This window comes from Cyprinus carpio, chromosome B3 (genome assembly GCF_018340385.1).
Source record: "Cyprinus carpio isolate SPL01 chromosome B3, ASM1834038v1, whole genome shotgun sequence".
Classification (NCBI taxonomy): Eukaryota; Metazoa; Chordata; class Actinopteri; order Cypriniformes; family Cyprinidae; genus Cyprinus; species Cyprinus carpio.
Window position 1 is genome coordinate 2,856,232 of NC_056599.1, and position 10,530 is coordinate 2,866,761.

General features: G+C 44.0%; 1 pseudogene; it reads right to left on the reverse strand.

Moving 5' to 3' along the window:
• Positions 1-1,031: 1,031 nt before the first annotated feature.
• Positions 1,032-7,760, reverse strand: LOC122136694 (annotated as a pseudogene).
• Positions 7,761-10,530: the final 2,770 nt, after the last annotated feature.

A 10,530-nucleotide genomic window follows, 5' to 3' on the forward strand; every position in this document is an offset into this window, starting at 1 on the left:
AAAACAGCGTCTCCACAATATGGGAACAGCAGAATCAAAGTTACCTTCTTTCTTTGTGGCTGAACATTTAGGCGTTAATGCAAATATTCCCACATAATTGATGTAGAGATGGTGTTTAAGCGAGGCCATTTCAGGGGGGATGTGGAAGAGTCTGCTTTATAAAGAATATCTATTTGGGTTTGGGGCGCAGTCTTTCTGCAACTTGCAGATCTTCTTTATGCACCAAGGGTTAAGCCTCCAAGAGAAAGGACCATTTGAAATCGCATCATAGCATTTGCTTAAATTGTGTTCGAAGACAAACAAAACTTTCTGGGTTTAGAATGACATGGGGCAAGTGATTAATGACAAAATTTACTCATTTTGGGGCAGTGTAACCCTTTAAATATTTAAATGCCATTAAGCTGGAAAAAATTCATTGCATTTTTTAACCGTTAATTCTGACAAGCACTGGTACACACAATGCGACAAACTGCGGCACTTTGCGCCTGTATCTCTAGCGCATCTGGTACTCTTGAAGATATACAGTCTCCCATTGACCAGGTATCGCCCGCTGGTCCAAAGCGATGCAGCCCTCATGCACCTGGCTCCTCGGGGTCCAGAGGAGCAGTGGGGCTGGTCCGGATGGGCCATGGGATGCAGAAGTCAGGCTGGGTGGAGGGAGGCTGGGAAGGGCAGGAGGCTTTGCTGTTGATGGGGATTGGTTCGAGGTAAATCTTCACTGGACTTATGTGCCGGTTTGAGGCGTGGATGGGATCATCAGTTTTCTGTGGGGCGTTGTGTGTTTTCGATGTGCAACTGCTTCAGTATGATTTCACCATCAGTTCTTGAGGCTTTGATGTGCCCGGCCGGCTTGTCAGTTCTCAGCGGATCCCAGGTTTGAGCCGTTACCTTTGAGGTGGAGCTGTCGCGTTCTGGAAGGCATTTCTTCACCCGTATGCTGGGAGAAACAGTGCCGTGGTGGTGGCTGGGGATGTTGGTTGTTCTTCCTGTGCAATCGCTATCTGTGGTGGCATTCTGAGGGTCCTGTAATCTCATATCCAGTCGTTTCTAATGGAATGGATGTCATACTGGGAATATGTGGTAGCTGCCCCATGGTAGGACAAGGTTTGTCGGACTTGAGGTTGATTCTTAAGGGCAACGCCTCAGCTGGGTAAAAGGACATAGGATCTCCGAGATGTTTGTAGTTGGTATTTCTGGCAAGGCAGCATAAGGGGTGACCAGTGTCCGGTCTGTCTCTGGGTCCTGACCAGGAACATATCCAGGCTGATAGGAAGTGTCTTCCTGACTGCAAGGCGAATCAACTGGCTCAGTTTTCTTTTGTTCTTGTTTCCTTTTCTTTCTCACAGGGTTGAGATGACAGAGGGTATTTAATGGGCCATCAACGCCGAGTAACCAACTGTCTACACCTTTTGATTTTCATCATCTGCATTAATGATTGTTGTACAGACATCCCCAATTTCTGCTATCTTTTTTCTCTACATGTATGTAGGGCAAAAACATTACTCCTGGCATCTGAGATATTCCCACATGGACTGATTGAGTTCCCCTACTGCTTGCCTGAGTGTCCAGCTTCTCTTTGGAAGCCATCCTCTTCTTCTCTCCTTCTCTGATCGCCAGTCTCATTGTCCTCTTTCCTTGCCGGTCTATGTCTAGCAGGCTGCATCTAACTCGAGCAGGATATATACTCTCGACATCCAATTTCACAACCTGGGTTTGAGCAGGTGGTGTCAAAGATGGACAGGGTTTCTGGTCTGGTGGTGTTGATGCTGGGTGCTTTCAGTGTCTGGGATCGCTGGCGGGACAGACTGAGGTTCAGCTGTGGGTGAGAAAGCTGGGCATGCTGTTGCTGCATTCTGAATTTGTGCTTGGGTGCGTTTCTGCTGTCCACTGCCACTGGGCGACCTTTTCTACCTGATGGAAAATAGCCTTTGGGGACAGTGTTTTCTGATGTTTTAGAGCTCTAGACTGGTTGACCTGAGAAGTCATCTGGTGCTGAGCAGCTCTGGACAGAAGGTGGTGCCCGGGGCTCTGACTATGATGGTGCTCCCATAGTAATCCCCCCCCACCTGGGTGTCATCAAGCCCATGCCAGTCTCTTGAAGTTTCTGCTCGTAAGTTAGCAGCCGACTGCTCACCTCGTCGGGTTCCAGCTGTTGATAGTGTTTGTGGTGCTGTATGTCAGATAGCAGAAGAAGATGGAGGGGATCCTGTACAGGACAAGATGTCTGGAGGCTGGTGGAAGGGGGTCCCAACAAAGTAAAATCATCATATCGCTTTCACCCAATGACACTGAAGATCAGCAGCATACCTAATCAAGTCAAAATCTTTGGCAAATTCCTGGGGCACTAGTGCTAGAAGCTTCTATTCGCCTGGTTTGAGGGGTCTGAGAATCTGGGAGAGATGCATCTTTAACTGCTGCATATGGCAAGAGAGATCATCTAAAGTATGAGAATCATCAAGGTAAGATAAGCATGCCTCCTGCTCCTTGAGGAACACTAAGCGATGTACCTCCCTCAGGGGTCTGGCATATCAGAGGTGTAATGAGATTACCTCAAGTCAGATTCCATTGACTGTTGTTGAAGTCATTTTTCACACCAGGGTAATTTTTCGCTGTCGCCTCAAGTTTTAGACCATGACCCTTTCTTGGGGGGCCAGAAACTGCTTTGGACTGAAGATTGGTGGTGCTGGATGCAGAATGCTGTGTTTGGGAGATGGCAATTTTGGCTCGCGTATCGAACAGACAATTTTTGGTTGCAGAGTCAGATCAGTGTGGGATTGAGATGGTGGGAGTGATGAGCTAATCCTGGTCGGTGACCTGGAACATCTGATGCTGCCTCTTTGCTGGAATAGGAGAAATAAATGATCTAGCTCTCCTTCTCATGATTAAAGGGGTTGGTTTCAGCCGATGTGCCAGTTTTGGTTGCTCTCTGCCCCTGCTGAATCCATGGTTCGTCTTACCAGTGTGCCCAGCGGGGCTAATAGCATCAACTGGAGCCAGTTGGTAGTTGGCGTGTCAGCCGCTCTTATCACAAATGTCCTCTTCTCTCAAGTTTGGGGCCAGCATTTGTGACTGGCTACAGTTACATTGTGTAATTATGTAACTGGATTCCTCTCAACAGTGCACACAGAATACGACATATGCTCTCAGATTTCTCCTCTGGTAATTTTGTCATATATTCACATGCATGTCCAGCCTCAGTTTGATTCTCTTAAACACGTCATCATGATGAATTTCATCTGCAGAGAAACTATTACGACTCTATCACTGTTGTTAGACACAGGGGCGTGAAAGCTGAAAAACTCATCTTCTTCTGAAGACCCGCAGGCAAAACCTAAAGGCCTGCCTGAACCTTTACAGTCTCACACAATCACAATCTTCTTTTCTGAATTTTACTGTAAGCGAATCATCGAAGTGCAGGCCAAATCTCAGTGGGACATTATAAAACACGCATTAAAACTGTTAAAAACTAAACTCAGCAAACACATTAATAGGTATACCATTTACAGACAAGCAGATGGGTCTAGAATAAGAACACAACACATGTAATTATGTGTTAGTGTTTTCCTCCCATAGAAAACCATTATAAGCGCAACATAGCTTAATGCATTACAATATTTTTTTGAAAATCTCTATAAACTCTCTAAACATTACTCATAAATCATCCTATAGGAATATGTGAGAATTAAATACTTCGTTCTTATTGGAATCATCTGTGTAAATGTCTTTATTAATAATCTGTTCACTAGGTTTGGTCTTTTTAAAGCAGAGTTAAGCATTCTTCAAGTTAAGTGTCTCATCACGAGTGATGCTGTTCCCAATGCAAATCCTGATAAATAAAATGATCGCACAAACATGAAGTGGCGGTGACCCAGTCGATCAGAGGCCAGCGTGGGTCCAGGAGAAGGGGCCGTCTGAGGCGCCTTTTTCAGGATTCTTTGATGAATGAAGTTAAAGACAGCATTTATTTAAAATATAAATTTTGTGTTACAATGTACACTACTGTTAAAAGTTTGAAGTTGAATATATACTTTTATTCAGCATGGATGTTAAGTAATGGATAAAAGTGATAACAGACTTATATATATTGTTAGAAACGTTTCTATTTTGAAATAAATGCTCTTCATTTTTAACTTTTATTCATCAAGAATCGAAAAAATTAAGTATCATGGGTTCAAAAAACATGAAGCAACAGAACAGTTTCAGCTCTGATAATAAATCATCATATTATAATGATTTCTGAAGATCATCATGACACTGAAGACTGGGTGTGATGCTGAAAATACAACTACACATCACAGAAATTAATTATAAAGTATACTAAATAGGAAACCAATATTAGGGGAGTTATTTATAAGATGGTAAAATTTTACAGATTTTTTCCTGTATTTTTGATCAAATAAATGTATAGAGCCTCAGTAAAACACATGAGATCTATTGGTCCGATCTTTTTGAGCGGCAGAACGGTTCAGGCACCGTTAACCCCTTCATGTTCTGGTCCTCCCCGTCCTCAAAGCCATTCAGTGACAGGGCGGTTAGATACTGAGCGAGAGGAGCAGCGGCGCAGGAGCTCAGTCTTATTCCAACAGGCTGTAGAAGATTTATGGGCAAAACAATAGCACTATTAGGCAATTCATTTGACTACATTTTTTAAAGAATGATCAAACTTAATTTGTTTCATTAGACAACATGTATGATATGCTAAATTTGATTGAATCATTAAAAAAAATCAGAAAAAAAAAGGAAAATAAATAATTTTGGGGAAAATAAAATGGTTCATAGGTGCCTAAATTAAAAGTGATCTTACTCTCGCAGACTTAATTGTGGACAAAGTAGCGTTTTGAAACATTCTCAAGGTATAAAAAAACCCTGGCTCGTGTCCTGTACTAGACTAACTGGGATGCTTGTCATAGCACTTGTATACGTTGTTGTTCTCTTGTTGGTCTGATTGTTTCCTGTGTTCTCTCATTTGTAAGTGGCTTTGGAAAAGCGTCTGCTAAATGATTAAATGTAAATGTAAATGTATAACAAACATGTGGAAAGGATTTCTTTCCCCCATTAACTGATGAATAGATGTTAGTGATACACTGCTGATGTCGGTATGATATGGGATGAAGATGTCATTGATAATGTTGGTCAGTGATGACTCAGTCTGGTGTGGTGACTCTAGCTTTGTGTGGTCAGGCGAGTTCGGCATACTTCTCTAGTGATCAGACTATATCTCTCTAAGACTTCATTTGGGTACAACATACAAGAACGGGTTCAAAGTTCAAGACCTTTTTCTTTCTACTCTTGATGAAAAGCACATATGGTGTGAAGTGCACAAACCCAGTAAACTCATTCAGCTTTTAATGTGTCAGAGTTATGAACGCTGAAGCACACACTTTAGATTTGGGTCCTTGCTTAACAGATTCACATTTCCAATTACCTGACAACACACACACACACACTCACTCACTCTCTCTCACACACACACACACACACACACACACACACACACACACACACACACACCTCCCACCTCCCTCTCTCTCTCTCCCACACACACACACTCCCTCCTACCGTCTCTCACACACACACACACACACACACACACACACACACACACACACACCCTTCTCTACTCACTCTCACACACACACACACACACACACACACACACACACTCCCTCACCCCCTCCCTCCCACCCCTCCCACACACACACACACACACACACACACCCCTCTCTCTCTCTCTCTCAGGCCCCCCCCACCCCCCCCCCCCCCCACCCCCTCTCCCTCTCTCTCTCTCCACCCCCTAGCTCCCCCCCCCCCACACACACACACACACACGCCACACCCCCCCCACTCTCACCCACTCTCTCTCTCTCTCTCAGACACACACACACACACACACACTCACTCTCCCTCTCTCTCTCTCTCACACACACACACACACACACACACACACACACACACTCTCCCTCTCTCTCTCTCTCTCACACACACAGTGGATTACTATGTTGGGCACACATTTATACTCATACTCTTTATATGCTTTTACTCGCATGCACACACACTCTCTCTCTCTCTCTCACGCACACACACACACAGACACACACACTCACTCGCATGCACACACTCTCTCCCCTCTCACACACACGTGTCTTTGTTTGAGACGGCTGTTTGAGCTGTTGAAATGATCCAGTGTGTGCAGAAGGAGAAGTCCACGTACCTGATTGACGTGCTTCCGCGGATCTGACATCTGTGAAATGATGGGTGGCTTTGTGGCCTCAGAGTCGTTGCTTGTTACACTTGCCTGTCTAATTCTCTTATGGTTCTACTTGGTGATGTCCCCTTTTGACTTCCAGGCATCTCAGAACTATCATTCATTCACTGAAGTCTGACCGCTGGAGCGCTGGAATTTCAAGATTCTGGTTTTGGTTGCCAGGAAAGACATGAGATCCGTTGCTGCATCTGGATGGTGATGGGCAACGGTAGTCTGCATCGTCTTCTGGCAGCAGACACAGTGTCTGTTAGAAGCATGTAGTGCTGCACTGTATTAGGTAGATTCTCCACTTGAGAGGTCCAGAGCATTTAGACTGTTAGGCCAGGGTCCTGCAAGAGTTTGTCATGAGCGTCCAAGGGAGCCTGATTCTTCCCCTAGACCCGCCCCGAAGACCTTAGGTCCCAATTAGGTCTGATTCACCGGCAGGATGACTGACCCTGCACCATGGTTCAAAACAGCTGCTTTGAGGGGCTACGCCGCATAACAACAAACTACTGATGCTGCGATCTTGAAATGGGGAGTGGGTCTCAGCTGAGTTACGGCATGCAGAAGACGTCCATGGCTTTTGGCATCGCTGCGAGCCTTTGGAACAGATGGGGTGTTGGATAGGATGGCTGACAGCTGAAATGAGCGGCATTGTTTTTCCTTCAGAACTCCCATTGTAGTGGAGGCGAAGAAGGAGCTGCAGGCTTGGAAGACTGCTACCGCAGACGGAAGCAGGAGAGGGATTCGATATGGGACTGTAAGGTTCTGAATGAATGGGAGCATGCGACATTTGATGCGTGCAAAGGAGATTTGTGCATGAGTGGTGAATGAGAGGGGTGTGAAGGCAGAGGAAGGGATGGAAGGGAAACCAGCAGGAATGGGGCAGTTTAGTGTGCAAGTGTCCTGCTCCAGTGCTGAGCTGAGAGGGACGCTGGGGGAATGTATGGGGAGGCAGGCTTTGTGAATGGACTGAGATTGTGGTTCGAAATATGCCGACCGATGTGTAGCTTATGTCCCAATATTCTCACAGCTATTTTGAAGCAGACAAACTATGATATTAATATTTGGATTAGACCGAGTGGGAGTGTTGGAGGAAGAGTTGAAGGGACGGTAAAGAGATCTGATAGGTTGGCATCTCCGTGTTGCTGCTGCTCATGTCTATCTTTGCAGGTGCACGAGTTATACATTTCCAGTAGAGCCTGAAGGTAGGTGCATTTAAGGGGCGGTGTAGTGTCCAACAAAAAACTGAGGGGCTATGTCGGTTTCCAGAAAGCGGGTAATGTCCCCCTGATGCTGACTCTGATATTTCTGACCTGCTGCAGTTGATTGCATCTGATAGCGTCACCTGGATTTTGGTACTGAACCGTAGGACCAGACTGGATTGCTGGAAGGAGAAAACACGACCCCTAGCCCCACCCCAAAGAGAGGAAACAGAACCACGAGCGCCACTGCTATATACTACCCCCAACTGCAGACGCACGGCCACGTTCCCTCTGGAGCCGTAATCCATGTAGAGTTAGGGGATGTAAATGCACTTCCAGAGGATGACCCTGAACCAGATAAGTGTTGTACTGATGAGGGCACAGATGTCCATGCCACGTTTGAGTATCTACAATCCCGCCCCCCCGCGCCATACGCTGCTCAGCCTCTTCTGCTTCTCTTTCTCGTCCACTCACTTGAAAAATAATAATCCACACTGTCCTTACGGTAAGATGTTCCCACCTCCTCCTCCACTGTGAGCGCTACCCTGCATCATTTCCTCCATTGTTCTTCTTCTGGATCCAATAGCCTGTATCGGAGGAGTGGTGTAGAAGAGGATGCGTTGGGCTTCCGGCAGGTTCAGGGGTTCTGCTGAGCATGGCTCTTGACCAGGGTAGGTTCGAGCTTGCTGTAGTGTGCCACACTAGTTCCTCTGAGTTTCTGGGAGACTATCTGAAGAGTTAATCGAAGTGTGGGTTGTGATTACGTGGAACAGGACGATCACGCCCCTCCTCGGCTAAACCCCGGATGAAGAGGACTTGATACTGTTGGGAAAGTTCTGCATTTTTGTGTGTAGATTTTTTCACAAATACTGTTATTAGCAACCCTTCTTATAAAAAGGATCCAAATAGCAAACGGAATGCTTAGTATTAGAAATCTACAAGTCACATCTGTAGCCAGCAATATAGGAAGTCCCCAGCCAAATGTCGTAAGCGATATATTAGGAAAGCCCAGGTAGATTCAATTTGCGTTGAGGTTAAAACGTAAAAACAAAGTGAAGATGGGAAATGCAGCAGCTCGCACAATCATTCACACACAGAAACGGTGTCACAAAAGCCACTATGTGGTTTGCAAATAGATCCAAAGATCTCTGTTAAAAAAAATCGTGAAATGAAGGTTTAGTGTTATCACAAAATTAGCCAGAGGCAAAAATACTCCACCAAAATAGCAACTCAAGTAAGTTTCTTAAGATAATGTCAATACTTGATACTGTAGTGTGAAACCTCTCCTTGCCATTGTTGTAACCTGTGGGAACGGATGTGGATAGCAGCCATGCACGTAGGGAATTATAATAGTTCACAGTAAACAGGTTTGGCAACAGACAACAAAAAACAAACACAAAAAAACACCTTTATCCGCGTTGGCAATGTATTCACTGACACTGAAAATAGCTTGAGAACGATCAATACTCAAGATCATGACTTTTTTTTCATATTTTCTGTGTAACAGGGATTTTAGGCACACGCTCAAGCCCAGTTTCACAAAGATCTTTGCCAAACAATTTTCCCCAGCATGAGTATCAAAACATTTGTCTTTTCCCATGTTAGTTATTCAGTCCAGCAAGTTTGTTGTTTACTTTGATCGTCCAATCCTTTGCCACTGTTACTGTAAGGTGTTTTTCAGTGTAGCTGGTCCTAGGCTTCAAGTTTTCTGTGGTCAGTCCATGTCAAACCGGTTTGCACTTTTAATCCGATCCTCTCAATACTATAGGTCTTTCTCTCTCTGGAATCAGAGCAGCTTGAGATGTTCTGAAAACAGAGGAAAACACATCACATATCAAAATTACTTATCTATTTTTTAACAACCAAACAACACCCTCCCAAGCACACTTAATCTTAATGGGTTTTTATTCGTTAAGATGTTAAGGGGATACTCCCACACCAAAAATGTTTAAAATACAGGTTTAAAATCAGGCCTGTGGCTCTTATTTCTTTTATAAATTCTCATTTTATAACAATTATGTTTACTGTTAAATTTATAAGTAATATCAATAGCATGTGTATTAAAAACTATATTCACTGAATGTAATATTTTCTTTTTAAATCGGAGAATCGAATCGAAAGCCTGTGAGGAATCGAAATCGAATCGAGACATCTGACATCAAATACCCAGCAGCATATCATGCCATCCCAGATGTATATATAACAGATGAACACAAAATTAAGACTTTTAGAAAAATAACCCATCTGTTGGTCAGTCCATATATGGCACGTGTGGTGGGATTTACACCAAGGGACACTTCAAAAACATCCCTTCAAAACCAACACGATGGTAATCCATCCGACTCTAGGTGGTGAATCAATGTCTTCTGAAGTTAAACAATACGCAATGTATATACACTACTATTAAAAACTTTGAACCACAACATCATCACTTCCGGCCAAAAAGTCATAGGTAGGTATTAGCATTTTTTTCTCACCTACCCCTATCTTTTTGCTTCAGAAGACACTGATTCATCAACTTGGTTGCATGGTAGGGCTGGGCGATATATATCGCATGGGATTGTCACGCGCATTCGTCAGTAAAGCCAAATTGCTGAATGTTGCCATTCACCTGCATTCAGATGAATCGCCTTCGATAATGAACGCGATATTGCGTAGCTTGTCAGTGAACTACCGGCTCTGTCTATTAAATGCCGCTCCATTTGAAAGCAGGTGATGGCGATTTAGCGGTAATCAGGGAACCGGCCTTCGTACACTGACGGAATGTCGTGTGACATAATCGCATGCGATATATCGCCTAGCCCTATTGCATGGATTACCATCATGTTGAACATTGGCCTGTTTTTTGAAGTGTTAACTTTGAGATCTGTTGCACTTGCATATCTATGACATCATTTATGGATTATATGGATTATATTTATTTTTCTAAAAATCATTTGTTTGTGTTCATGTAAGTGTAAACGATTCTTTATAACGGCACTTATACAGCGATGCATCTGATCATGAATGCAAAGACAATGATGTAATCTGAAAATTCAAACAAGAACGGACAAAAAAGTAACTAAGTCTTTGTTCCTT